This window comes from Hemiscyllium ocellatum, chromosome 20 (genome assembly GCF_020745735.1).
Source record: "Hemiscyllium ocellatum isolate sHemOce1 chromosome 20, sHemOce1.pat.X.cur, whole genome shotgun sequence".
NCBI classification, from domain to species: Eukaryota; Metazoa; Chordata; class Chondrichthyes; order Orectolobiformes; family Hemiscylliidae; genus Hemiscyllium; species Hemiscyllium ocellatum.
In genome coordinates this window covers 38,375,371-38,389,750 of record NC_083420.1, presented here as the reverse complement: position 1 = coordinate 38,389,750, position 14,380 = coordinate 38,375,371, and positions in this window count along the sequence as shown.

The window sequence follows — 14,380 nt, the reverse complement described above, 5'->3', positions numbered from 1 at the left end:
GTCCTGCCTGTCCATCTTCCTTCCGACCTATCTGCTTCATCCTCCCCACCGACCTATCACAATTATTTCCCACCTGCATCCACCTATTGCCTTCCCAGATATCTTCCCCCCCACTCCACCCCCACACCCCTATTTATCTCTCAGCTCCTTTCCCCCTCCACATTCCTGAAGAAGATCATATGCCCAAAACTTCAACTCTCCTGCTCCTCAGATGTTGCCTAACCTGCTATGCTTTTCCAGTGCTGCATTTTTCAACATAAGGAACCAGTCAGGAGTTAGTAGGAGGTAACATCAGTCAATGCCCATCACCCTTGAGAGCCATAGAGTCATAGAGATGTACTACTTATTACACTCACCCAACCCAAATCAATAAGTATGCAATGGTGAAATTAACCATGCTTTGATTGTGGTTTGGAAAGAGTTAACACGCAACAACTTTCAGTCACTGAGGCTTGTAAGAAGTTCGAAGTTATCCTGCTGGCCAACAGGGGCATTGGAGAGAGACCAGATACCATGTTGACTTAAACTCTAACTTGAACCAGCAAGGAACAGCTACATTGTGCCCATAAAGTTGGTGTCCTGCTTTAATAGGCATTATTTATAACATATGAAGTTTCCTGAGGTACAGCACTAGACTTACTCATCTTACTTCAATATGGTTAAAGTCTCAAATGAACAAATTAATTTGGAAATTTGACTTTAAGTAATAAGATCTATAACTTACCAATTGGGTTGCTGCTGCACCTCTGAGCAGCAACAGAATATCCAAACCTTGATTTTTGCTGGTGAGTTTTACCTCTCATATGTGATGCAGAACTATTGCACTAGTTAATGTGCAATTGTTTTGTAATATTAGCAGTTGTCTCATGATGTATCAGATGTTACAAAATTATGAAGTTGTGGGATATGTTTTAGGACCCAAATGTTAATGGGATGTGCTTGGGGAGATAGTAACATTTTTAAAATCTTAAACCTAACAATATTCAGGTTTAACATATAAGATAAGGGGTGGGGAGACACTCTACTTTGTTGAGGGACGGTTTGCTGTGGTAGGGACAGTATTGGGGGAGATGTTAAGTATATGGAAGCTGGATGGAGCAGGAGTACCTCCCAAGCTCTTCCCCCCCCCCCCCCCCCCAACATGTAATCCAGTGGTTGTTTGCCCTAAGAAGCTCTCCACAAGGGGAGAGGTGAAATCTTACTGAGAAATGTAGCAGTCTGTGGGACTAAAATGCCACAGAATGGAGGAAACCCACAGGTTTCCAAGTTTTCCATCCCAAAGGAGGTCAGTAGTTATGTAACAGTCACTAATAAAAAAAAAATCCAATAATGTGTTCAGATGAAACTTCTTTATCTGGAGAGTGGTCAGTATGCCACGTGGAGTGATTGGATTGAAATAGTATTGATGCATATAACACAAGGGCAACTAGCTAAGTACATGATGGAAACAAGGGAAGGATATGCTGATCAGATTACAAGAATTTAAATGGAAAGCAGGTTAAGTGAAACATAATCCATAAACACATAATAAATTCAATTGTACTGAGATGAAGCCACTACAAATTCAACCTGAGATTTGGCTGAGAGAGATCTGAGCAGCAACTCATAATTAATTTAGAAAACATACTGGAACATACCAGCCCCTTACTTACATTCTTACTGTCAAACAGCACTACTGCTGTGTGGTTCCTGTCCATTATATGGTACGTTACCAGATCCTCTTCCTTGTTCACAACCGCTGACTGACTGACCATAGCACCCTGCACATCATGAAATGTAATCTGAACAACCTAAGGAGAGGCAGAAACGTGTATATTAAAACTAGCGACAACCTGTAGTGACTACGATCTCCTCTTGGTTTCACTGAATTTCAGCAGACGTGATAACATAGAAATCGTATTGGACAGAGGAAGAGAGGTTGACTTGGATAATGCAAATGTACACAGGAAGAAGCAGTTTATCCAAGTGTATGTACTGTACATGAATGTATACATTACTCTGAGTTTACATAAGTTTGCCACATGAACAGGACAAATGTAGGTGAATACTAAGCATGACGAATCCAGCTGATTGGCTTACGTATAAAACCAAGGTGCCAGTTGTGGTACATTGGCTAGAACACTTGCCTGTCACACAGTAGGCTGTGGGACTAAGCCTCATTATAGAGATTTCATTGTTAAATGTTGGCTAACATTCCAGTTCACTGTCAGGTGAATACTGCACTGTTGGAGCTGCAAATTTGAATGGGATTTTAAAGCAAAAAAACAGCACTGGACACATACTAAATAAAAGATTGTTAAATTTGAAAGAGTTCAGGAAAGATTTACAAGGACATCGCCAGGATTGAAAGGTTGGAGTGATAGGGATAGGATAAACAGGCTGGTGTTTTTTTCCATGGAGTGTTGGAGACTGAAGGGCGACCTTACAGAAATCTATAAAATCACGAGGGGCATGGATAAGGTGAGTAGCCAAGGTCTATTCCCAAGGTAGGGGGATCCAAACTAGAGGGCATAGGTTTAACGTGGAGAAAGATTTAAAAGGGACTTGAAGGGCAACTTCTTCACGCAGTAGGTGGTGCGTGTACAGAATAAATTGCCAGAGGAGGTGGTGGAGGCAGATACAATTACAGCATTTAAAAGGCATCTGGATGTGTTCATGAATAAAAAGGGTTCAGAGGGGTAAGGGCCAAGTGCTGGCAAATAGGACTACGTCATGTCAGGCTAGCTGGTCGGCACAGACGAGCTGGACCGAAGGGTCCGTTTCAATGCTGTATAAGTTTATGACTCTACAAACTCAATCTGTTCTCTTGGGTCAACGTAAAACACTGCACCACAGTAATTCAACTAGTAGAATTTTCCTGGTGGTCCAGTCTTCACCAGAATAATTAAAAACAGATTACCTGGACATTAACCTCATTGTTGTTTATGAGAGCTTGCTACTGGCAAATTTGCAGTAGAATTTCCAACGTTGGGTATTTTATTGGATGTAGGGTATTTTAGATTTTGGGTACTTTGACATTTTGAATTCCATTTAAACACCTTGAAATATTAACAACATCTTTATTTAGCAGAGCTAATGCTAGAAATACATGAATGTTAGAGAAAACAAAAGTGTAATCTGAAAGAATTACAGTTAAAAGCAATATCTATAAGTCCTGTTAGTGTTGTCTCCTGTATGACTTGAATCAACTTTAACCATTAACTAAAATGGAAATGCGTTTTTATTTTTGCTGGGGTCAGGTGACTTTGCTTTATGAAATGTTATATCAGAGTGAAAAGACTAGGCTGGAGATAAAACCACAGATTCCAAAATACACAGCAGATCGGTCAGAATTTGAGATCAGATCTGGCTGCTTGTAAGTAAACATTTTAAAGTTTTGGGTTGTTCAGTCTTTTGCTGTTTCCAAAATTCCCAGTTTGTTGCAAAAATCCTGAACTTCAGTATCTGGAATTTACCTCCAAACTGGCCAATTCCTATTTGGTCTCAAACTTCTTTCCACTTTTCAAACTTGCTTATTGACCTGAGATTTGGGGTCAGGCAGTGAGTGAGGATGAGCGTTTAGCTTACCTGTTGGTTGCTTCCTCTCAGACTCAGGATGCCCACAGCTGAGACCCCAATAACTGCAGCCACAACCAGCAAGACTAAAGCTCCCCATAAGATGCGCAGTCTCATCCTGGCTTGAGTTCCTATGGAATCTGCTTGTATTTGCTGAGGGAACAATGTAAAGAGGGAAGAGTTTGAATATTGGGTCTGCAGATTGGCACAACTTGCACTCACGTTCAATTGAATCAGGTAGAATTATTTTCTGAATTGCATGAATGAAAAGGAAATGGAGTTTCTCTGAGGTCTCTGACCTATTCAGAAAGGAATTCTTTTTTTGATGCTGGACAAACTCGAGTTTCAGTCAGAATTAAAATTCGAAAGTGAATGAGGACCCAGCCCATTGTAGAGTATCAGCTTCTGCAAAACTTGCTACAGTCCCTTGTGATTGAACATTCAATCTAAGCCTTCTTGATATTAAAGTCCAAGGGTTCTGAAATAATAAAACTGGCAGCTATGAAAGAAACTACTCACTGGAGTTTCTCTCCAGCTCAGCCAACCTATGATGTTGCTAGTCACGTATTGCATGTTGTACTTGACAAAAATCTCTCTTTCCTGTGCCCCACCGCCACCCCCCTTCTGCGACCAATTTAAAGCAACAGCATATCTTAGAATGGCACTGATACTTAATACTTACAAATGGGAATACACCTTTCAGGGTATTCACAATTCTGCTGCTTCTCTCCATAGTTTGAGAATGCTGCCTGCAATTGCCCTCTCCTTTCTGGCTCCTGCTGCTGCAGTGGACATCGACACTTTGTGATGGAGCCGAAACCTCTGTGGCTGAATTCCCTTCCCTTTCCTGAGCCTCAGCTTGTTTGAGCCAAGGACTGCAATCTGATGCCAGGTCTGATGGAGCAACAATAAGGAGAGCACTGAAGAATGCCAGTATCACAAGACAGGAGCCAGAGAGCAGTAGGTGCCAGAGAGTCTCAGATACAAGAGCATGTTCAAGAATGTGAGGGGTGTTCAGGTCTGTTCAGGTGGACAATGACACACAGTCACTGATAGCAGTTAGAATAAGTTCACATGTAAAAGGAGTTTAAATCGAAGAGAGAGAATGTTTGGAGTATATGAAAGGGGTTGGAACATGAGCAGGACCTTGAGTTTCAGTATCTGAAGAGTATTGCAATATGTGTCTCCAGGAGAGGAGGAATAGAAACAAAACTGAAAAGCAAACAATTTGCAAAGCAGTAGGAATACAACAAATAGCAGTGACAGAATGTGGAAAGAAATCGAGGAGGAGATTGATATCAAGTAACAGAGAAACAGAAAGAAGTTGCAAGTGAGGAGCCAAGACACAATGTGTGTAAAGGTCAGTTCAATGTCAAATTAATTCTGATAACTAATTTCCTCATATCAATTTCACATGTCAGAATTCTTATTTTCTCTCCAACTGGTTGGTTTGTCTGATGATACTGTAGGAATGTTTAGCCTTGTGTTTAACATCTGTTGCTCCCTAAACCCATCTTGGGTCCTTCTATATCTTTTTGCTATTCTATTATCTGTTTCAGTAAAATCTGTTTCACTTCTTCCAGAAATGTGTCCTTTTATCTTACTCTCCTTGAAACTTAATTTTCTTGTACATTCTTTTTCTAATTAGCTTCGTTAGTGCGATTTTCACAGAGAAAATCATAGACTCAATTTTTAAAACACAGGTCTAATTCCTAGAGAAAAATTAAGAAATGATATGTATGTTAAGCATTACAATTAAGACAAAAATACAAATAAAGGAAAAGAACCCAGTTTATGTGAAAGGCGCTGGATGTTTATTCCTATATTACAATGATGGCTACCCTTCAAAAATATTCCATTGGCTATAAAGCACCTTGACAACTCCTAATGATAGTGAAAGATACAAGTTATTTTTCCATGACTGCGTAGATCTAAAACCAGATTAGCAGCCTGGCTTTTTCCATGCCTTTGTTTTAAAGTTGTAAGCATTCTAATGCTCTTCTAGCTGACTTCCCAATTCTGTGCCTTCCATTCACTTAATGTTGTTTAAAACTCTGTTGTTTCTATCCTTATCCTTCATATTTCTGCATGAGCCTCACAATTCACCCCCTCCAATCCCTGGCCCCATTCCCGGAATGCTGGAACTCTGTGTTCTTGACCCGGCAATGATCCTTTGACCTTCTACTACAAATGTCTCTGCTCTAGAATTCCCTTCTTAAATCTTTTGGTTATCCTTTGTTAATGTCCTCCTTAAAATCAACTTCTGACTTCACTCCTTTTGTACCTCAACATTCACTTTTGTGTGATTGTAATTCTATGAAGTGCATTTGTACTATTTTTTTTCCTACTAGTAAAAATATTATTAAATGTAAATTGTTGCTGATGTTGTCAGTTATTGGTGTGACTAATGTAACTGGCCTCAAAATGTTGGGCCAGAAAATGAAGTGTCATGCAGATTCAAATCCCTTGCATAGGGTGTGCTGAAGGCACCAGTGGGTGATATACTTGGCTTTGTTGCTGTTATATTTCTGTTCATTGACCAGAACCATGCAATAGACAATGGAGGACGTCCAGCACTTGGCAACTGCTACCCACTATGGTATCGGCACCTTTGGACTGGGCAGGTCAGTCGAGAGGAAATTGAATAACTGTGACAAAAAGACATTTGCTTCAGCAATCTGCAGACTTATTAGAATGAGGAATGATAGCAAATGGAGAACACGTGTCCCAAAGGGTGAAATAGAGAATAACACCAAGCATAGAGAGTGAAAAAGAGGAAGCAAATGAGGAAAATGATGAACTGAAATTTCATGGGCCATTGGAGGCATGATTCAGGCAACTGAAGTGGGGAAATTGCAGAAAATGACACTGGTTTGAGACTTCTTTAAATTTCAAAAATATACTTTATTCATAAAATATTTTGATGATCTGTACAATTGGTCATGCCATACATACGTCAACATTCCATTTCTTTGCATACAGAGACAGAGTAATCATTCATATATACAGGTCTGTATGATTACAATCCACATATTTAGCTGGGGGGTCAGTGGAGCCCCCTTACTGCGTCGGCCCCCTGTGCTTAGGCAGACAGACATTACACGGTGGTCTTTCCCAACGTGCCTTAGCGGCAGCTGCTCCAGGCTTCAGCGCGTCCCTCAACACATAGTTCTGGACCTTGGAATGTGCCAGTCTGCAACATTCAGTCAGGGTCAACTCCTTCAGCTGGAAGATCAACAGGTTTTGGACTCCCAGAGAGCGTCCTTCACCAGGTTGAGGATCCTCCAGGCACAGTTGATGTTTGTCTCGGTGTGCATCCCGGGGAACAGACCATAGAGCATGGAGTCCCGCGTCACGGCTCTGCTCGGGATGAACCTTGACAAACACCACTGCATTCCTCTCCAGACTTCTTCTGCGTAGGCACATTCCAGAAGGAGGTGTGTGACAGTCTCGTCCCCCCAGCAGCCGCTTCGAGGGCAGTGTGCGGTGCGGCTGAGAGTCCGGGCGTGCATAAACGATCTCACAGGCAGAGCCCTTCTCACCACCAGCCAAGCCATGTCTTGGTGCTTGTTGGAAAGTTCTAGCAATGAGGCATTCTGCCAAATGGCTTTGACAGTCTGCTCAGGGAACCACTCGATAGGATCCGCCCTCTCCTTTTCCCGAAGGGTCTCAAGGACACTACGTGCTGACCACTTCCTGATGGACTTGTGGTCAAAGGTGTTTTTCTTCATAAACTTCTCCACGAAGGACAGGTGATACGGAACGGTCCAACTACTCGGAGCATTCTGCGGCAGCGAGGCCAGGCCTATCCTTCGCAACACCGGGGACAGGTAGAACCTCAGTACGTAGTGACACTTGGTGTTTGTGTACCGGGAATCCATGCATAGCTTGATGCAGCCATACACAAAGGTGGCCATCAGGGTGAGGGTGGCATTGGGTGCATTTTATCCCCCATTGCCCAGATCTTTGTACATTGAGTCCTTTTGGACCCGGTCCATCTTTGATCTCTATATAAATTGGAAAATGGCCCAGGTGACTGCAGCGGCACAGGTTCTGGAATAGGCCAGACCTGTGCCACATATAATAGCAATGACAGTGCCTCACACTTGATGACCAGGATTTTCCCGCGATGGAGAGCGACTGTAGCTTCCAGCTGCCCAGTTTCTCCCTCACTTTGCTGATACACTCCTCCCAAGACTTGGTGCACACTTCAGCCCCCTGAACCAAATACCTAGCACCTTCAGGTGGTCGGTCCTGATGGTGAAGGGGGTCGAGGATTGGTCGGCCCAGTTCCCGAAGAGCATGGCCTTGCTCTTGCCTCGGTTTACCTTGGCCCCCGAGGCCCATTCGAACTGGTCACATATGCACATGAGTCTGTGCACGGACAGCGAATCAGAGCAGAAAATGGCGACGTCATCCATGTACAGGGAGGCCTTAACCTGCAGGCCCCCACTGCCAGGAGTAGTCACCCCTCTCAGGCTCACATCCTTCCTAATGGATTCGACAAATGACTCTATGCAGCACACAAACAAGGCAGGAGAGAGAGGGCAGCTCTGCCTGACTCCAGATCTGACTGGGAAGCTATCTGATTCCCACCCATTGATTGAGACTGCACTGACAATGTTGGTGTCGAGCAGTCTGATCCAATTGCAGATTCCCTCCCCAAAACCCATTTTCTCTCATGTACCTGTGTAATATCCTGTCAAAGGCTTTCTCCCGGTCTAGGCTGATCAGGCAGGTGTCCAACCCTCTGTCCTGCACGTAGGCGATCGTATCCCTGAGGAGTGCGAGACTCTCAGTGATCTTCCTGCCTGGTGCAGCACAGGTTTGGTCAGGGTGAATCACCGACCCCAGAACAGACCTGTCACGGTTGGTGATAACCTTTGACAAAATTTTGTAATCCGCATTCAATACTGAGATTGGTCTCCAATTTCTGAGTTCCTCCCTCTCCCCCTTCCACTTGTAGATGAGGGTGATGATGCCTTTCCTCATGGATTCACTCATCGTACCTGCCCGAAGCATACTGACATACACCTCCAGCAGGTCTTGGCCAATCAAGTCTCACAGAGTGGAATTGAGCTCGACCGGTAAGCCGTCACTTCCGGGAGTTTTATTCTTTTCAAAGGACTCGAGGGCCTTGGTCAACTCGTCCAGAGATAGTGGCTGGTCCAGCCTCTCCTGTGTTCTGTCATCTAAGACCTCTGTGGTAGAGGACAGGAACAACTGGGAGGCCACGCTGTCGGTTGGCTTCGTGTCATACAGACTGGTATAGAAGGATTTGCTGATCCTCATGACATCAGCCTGAGATGACGTTATCGAGCCATCTTCTTCCTTCAGGCTGCTGAGCTCTCTTTGTGCACCTTCTGGAAGAGGAAACGTGAGCACGTCTCGTCCTGCTCCACCGAGCGGACCCTGGACCGGAAGATTATCTTGGAGGCCTCCGAGGCAATGAGTGAGGCTTGCTGGCCCTTCACCTTCTTGAGGTCCTCCGTGACATCGAGATCCTGCCCGTTACAACTTTCCCAGGGATGGCTTGCAAGTTAGATTTAGTGAGAAGCCATTTGATGGACTTACAGCAAATAAAACCATTTTAAGGATGCAGCGGTTCTTTCTCAACAATACATGGGTATATGCAGTGTCTGCAAATCAGCAAGCTGGAGAAAGTGACAGCAACGTCATTGACTGAATTTGTCATATCAGCACTGTAAAAGGGGGAAAACCAGCAAACCACATGCAGAGGCTTATGCTGTACCTGGTGTCGAATCATTGAAGTCCTTTGCATACCAATAGGAACAAATTTCCTTATCACCAAAGACATTGTACAATGCCGTGGTCTCATCGTGTATATGGAGGTGCTGATGTTGGACTGGGCTAGACAAAGTTAAAGATCACACAACACCAAATTATAATCCAACCTGTTGGCTATAACCTGATTCGTGTGCTTTTTAACTTTGCCTTCCTGTATGGACATTGGCTGGACCATTTAGGAGATGTTGCAGCATCCTCCACCTCAACAGCATAGTGATTGGGGCAACAACTCAAGAGGAGCAATAGCTGCAGTATTCTTTAGTCACTTGCAACTGGACAAATCATGGATGGCCACAGGAATCAAGAAATAGCAAGACCCTCAGCATGCAGTCTATAAGCCGAGTAAAAACAGAATACTGCAGGTTCTGGACATTTGAAGTAAAAACAGATGTATGTTTGGGTAATACCTAATCTATATCAGTTATTTGGATGTGGGGATTAAATATGGTTTTTCCAAGTTTGCACATAGTACACAACTAGTTATGAGTGTGAGAGCAAGTTACTGCAGATGCTGGAATCTGTACAGAAAAGGCTGGAGATCACAGCAGGTCAGGTAACATCCAGATGCTTCAGACACAAAACATTAGCTTGCTTTCTCTCTCTGCATGGACATCGCCTGACCCACTGTGATCTGTCGCACTTCTTGTTTTCAGTGCAGTACGAGTGTGAGCTGTGAGGAGGGTGCAAAGACAGTTCAAGATTTGGCAAGGATAAATGATTGTGCAAACATTTGGTAGATTACAATGTAGAAAGACATGAATTTATCCCATTTGTAGGAAAAACTGAAATGGCAAGGTGGGAAAGCGTTGAATTTCAAAGGGACTTAGGTGTTTTAGTTCATGAGTCATAAGTTACAGATAGAGCAAGCAATGAAGCAGACAAGTCATAGAGATGTATAGCACGGAAACAGACCCTTCAGTCCAACTCGTCCATGCCGACCAGATATCCCAACCCAATGTAGTCCCACCTGCCCTTTTCCCTCCAAACCCTCCATATTCATAAACCCATCCAGATGCCTTTTAAATGTTGCAATTGTACTAGCCATTTCGTCTGGCAGCTCATTCCATACATGTGCCACCCTCTAAGTTGCCTCTTAGGTCTCTTTTGTATCTTTCCCCTCTCATCCTAAACCTATGCCCTTGAGTTCTGGACTCCCCCACCCCAGGGAAAAGACTTTGTCTATTTATTCTATCCATGCCCCTCATGATTAAGGTCAAGTATAAGGTCACCCCTCAGCCTCCGACGCTCCAAGAAAAACAGCCCTAACCTATTCAACCCTCCCTATAGCTCAAATCCTCCAACCCTGGCAACATCCTTGTAAAGAGGTAAAAAGAATGAATGCAGATGCTGGAAACCAGATTCTGGATTAGTGCTGCTGGAAGAGCACAGCAGTTCAGGCAGCATCCAAAGTGCAGCGAAATCGACATTTCGGGCAAAAGCCCTTCATCAGGAATAAAGGCAGAGAGCCTGAAGCGTGGAGAGATGAGCTAGAGGAGGGTGGGGTTGGGGAGAAAGTAGCATAGAGTACAATGGTGAGTGGGGGAGGGGACGAAGGTGATAGGTCAGGGAGGAGAAGGTGGAGTGGATAGGTGGAAAAGAAGATAGGCAGGTAGGACAGGTCCAGACAAGTCATGGGGACAGTGTTGAGCTGGAAGTTTGGAACTAGCGTGAGGTGGGGGAAGGGGAAATGAGGAAACTGTTGAAGTCCACATTGATGCCCTGGGGTTGAAGTGTTCCGAGGCGGAAGATGAGGCGTTCTTCCTCCAGGCGTCTGGTGGTGAGGGAGCGGTGGTGAAGGAGGCCCAGGACCTCCATTTCCTCGGCAGAGTGGGAGGGGGAGTTGAAATGTTGGGCCACGGGGCGGTGTGGTTGATTGGTGCAGGTATTCCGGAGATGTTCCCTAAAGCGCTCTGCTAGGAGGCGCCCAGTCTCCCCAATGTAGAGGAGACCGCATCGGGAGCAACGGATACAATAAATGATATTAGTGGATGTGCAGGTAAAACTTTGATGGATGTGGAAGGCTCCTTTAGGGCATTGGATAGAGGTGAGGGAGGAGGTGTGGGCACAGGTTTTACAGTTCCTGCAGTGGCAGGGGAAAGTGCCAGGATGGGAAGGTGGGTTGTAGGGGGCGTGGACCTGACCAGGTAGTCACGGAGGGAACGATCTTTGCGGAAAGCGGAAAGGGGTGGGGAGGGAAATATATCCCTGGTGGTGGGGTCTTTTTGAAGGTGGCGGAAATGTCGGCGAATGATTTGGTTTATGCAAAGGTTTGTAGGGTGGAAGGTGAGCACCAGGGGCATTCTGTCCTTGTTTCAGTAGGAGGGGTAGGGTCTGAGGGCAGAGGTACGGGATGTGGACAAGATGCGTTGGAGGGCATCTTTAACCACGTGGGAAGAGAAATTGCGGTCTCTAAAGAAGGAGGCCATCTGGTGTGTTCTGTGGTGGAACTGGTCCTCCTGGGAGCAGATACTGCGGAGGCGGAGGAATTGGGAATATGGCATTTTTGCAAGAGGTACGTTGGGAAGAGGTGTAATCCAGGTAGCTGTGGGAGTTGGTGGGTTTGTAAAAACTGTCAGTGTCAAGTCGGTCGTCATTAATGAAGATGGAGAGGTCCAGGAAGGGGAGGGAGGTGTCAGAGATGGTCCAGGTAAATTTAAGGTCAAGGTGGAATGTGTTGGTGAAGTTGATGAATTGCTCAACCTCCTCGCAGGAGCACGAGGTGGCGCCAGTGCAGTCATTAATGTAGCGGAGGAAGAGGTGGGGAGTGGTGCCGGTGTAATTACGGAAGATCAACTGTTCTATGTAGCCAACAAAGAGACAGGCATAGCTGGGGCCCATACGTGTGCCCATGGCTACCCCTTTGGTCTGGAGGAAGAGGGAGGATTCAAAGGAGAAATTGTTAAGGGTGAGGACCAGTTCGGCCGAACGAATGAGAGTGTTGGTGGAAGGGTACTGTTGGGGACGTCTGGAGAGGAAAAAACTGGAGGGCTTGGAGGCCCTGGTCATGGCGGATGGAGGTGTAGAGGGATTGGATATCCATGGTGAAGATGAGGTGTTGGGGGCCGGGGAGACGGAAGTCTTGGAGGAGGTGGAGGGTGTGGGTGGTGTCTGGAATGTATGTGGGGAGTTCATGGACTAGGGGGGATAGGACAGTATCGAGGTAGGTAGAGGTGAGTTCAGTGGGGCAGGAGCATGCTGAGACAATGGGTCAGCCAGGGTGGTCAGGCTTGTGGATCTTGGGAAGGAGGTAGAACCGGGCAGTGCGGGGTTCCCAGACTTTGAGGTTGGAAGCTGTGAGTGGGAGATCTCCTGAGGTGATGAGGTTATGTGTGGTCTGGGAGATGATGGTTTGGTGATGGGGGTTGGGGTCATGGTCGAGGGGGCAGTAGGAAGAGGTGTCCTCAAGTTGGCGTTTGGCTTCTGCGGTGTAGAGGTCAGTGCGCCAGACCACCACTGCACCCCCTTTATCCACTGGCTTGATGGTGAGGTTGGGATTGGAGCAGAGGGACTGGAGGGTTGCGCGTTGTGAGGGTGAGAGGTTGGAGTGGGGGAGGGGGGTAGATAGGTTGAGGCGGTTAATGTCCCGGCGGCAGTTGGAAATGAAGAGGTCGAGGGCAGGTAATAGGCCAGCGTGGGGTGTCCAGGTGGATGCAGTGTGTTGGAGGTGGGCGAAGGGGTCCTCGGAAGGTGGGCGGGAGTCCTGATTGCGAAAGTAAGCTCGGAGGCAGAGACGACGGAAGAATTGTTCAACGTCGTTGCATGTATTAAATTCATTGATGCGTGGACTGAGGGGGATGAAGGTGAGTCCTTTGCTGAGGACTGATCGTTCATCCTCAGTGAGGGGGAGGTCTGGAGGGATGGTGAAAACTCAGCAGGGCTGGGAGCTGGGATCTGTTGTGGGTGTAGAGCTGGGAGTGGGGTCGGAGCCAGTAACTGGAGTGGGTGTGATGGTGGGAGTCATGAGCAGGGGTAGTGTTCCCCTTCAGGTTCTGGAAGGTGGGGATAGTGACAGTGGGGTCTGTGGGGGTGTGTCAGCAGAATGCAGGTGAGTGGTGCTGGTGGGGGCGGATGTGGTGGTAGACACAGCAGTAAGGGTGGCAGAAGTCACTGAGCATGTGGCATCAGCAATGATGTGAGGGGCGGGCATGATGTCACGTGTGATGCATGAGGAATTTTGAGGGGCAGAAGTGGTCTTGTCTGAATCCTTTCAAGTTTAACAACATCTTTCCGATAGAAAGACCAGAATTGCATGCAATATTCCAACGGCCTAAACAATGTCCTGTACAGCGGCAACACAAGTAATACACAAATCTTTCATAAAACCAGATTTAGAGCCTTGTGTGTAGCTTTGGTCTCCTTACCTATGCAAGGATATGCTAATCCTACAGGGAACACAATGAACGTTTACCAAACTAATCCCTGGAATGAGCAGTGGATGTGATCTATATGGACTTCAGTAAGGCATTCGACAAGGTTCCCCGTGGGAGACTGATGAGCAAGGTTAGATCTCATGGAATGAAGGGAGAACTAGCCGTTTGAATACAGAACTGGCTCAAAGGTAGAAGACAGAGGGTGGTGGTGGAGGGTTGTTTTTCAGACTGGAGGCCTGTGACCTGTGGAGTTACACAAGGATCAGTGCTGGGTCCTCTACTTTTTGTCATTTATATTTTGGATGCGAGCATAAGAGCTAGTTAGTAAGTTTGCAGATGACACCAAAATTGAAGGTGTAGTGGACAGCGACGAGGGTTACCTCAGATTACAACAGGATCTAGACCAGATGGGCCAGTGGGCTGAGAAGTGGCAGATGGAGTTTAATTCAAATAAATGCGAGGTGCTGCATTTTGGGAAAGCAAATCTTAGCAGGACTTATACACTTAATGGTAAGGTCCTAGGGAGTGTTGCTGAACAAAGAGACCTTGGAGTGCAGGTTCATAACTCCTTGAAAGTGGAGTCGCAGGTAGATAGGATAGCAAAGAAGGCATTTGGTATGCTTTCCTTCATTGGTCAGAGTATTGAG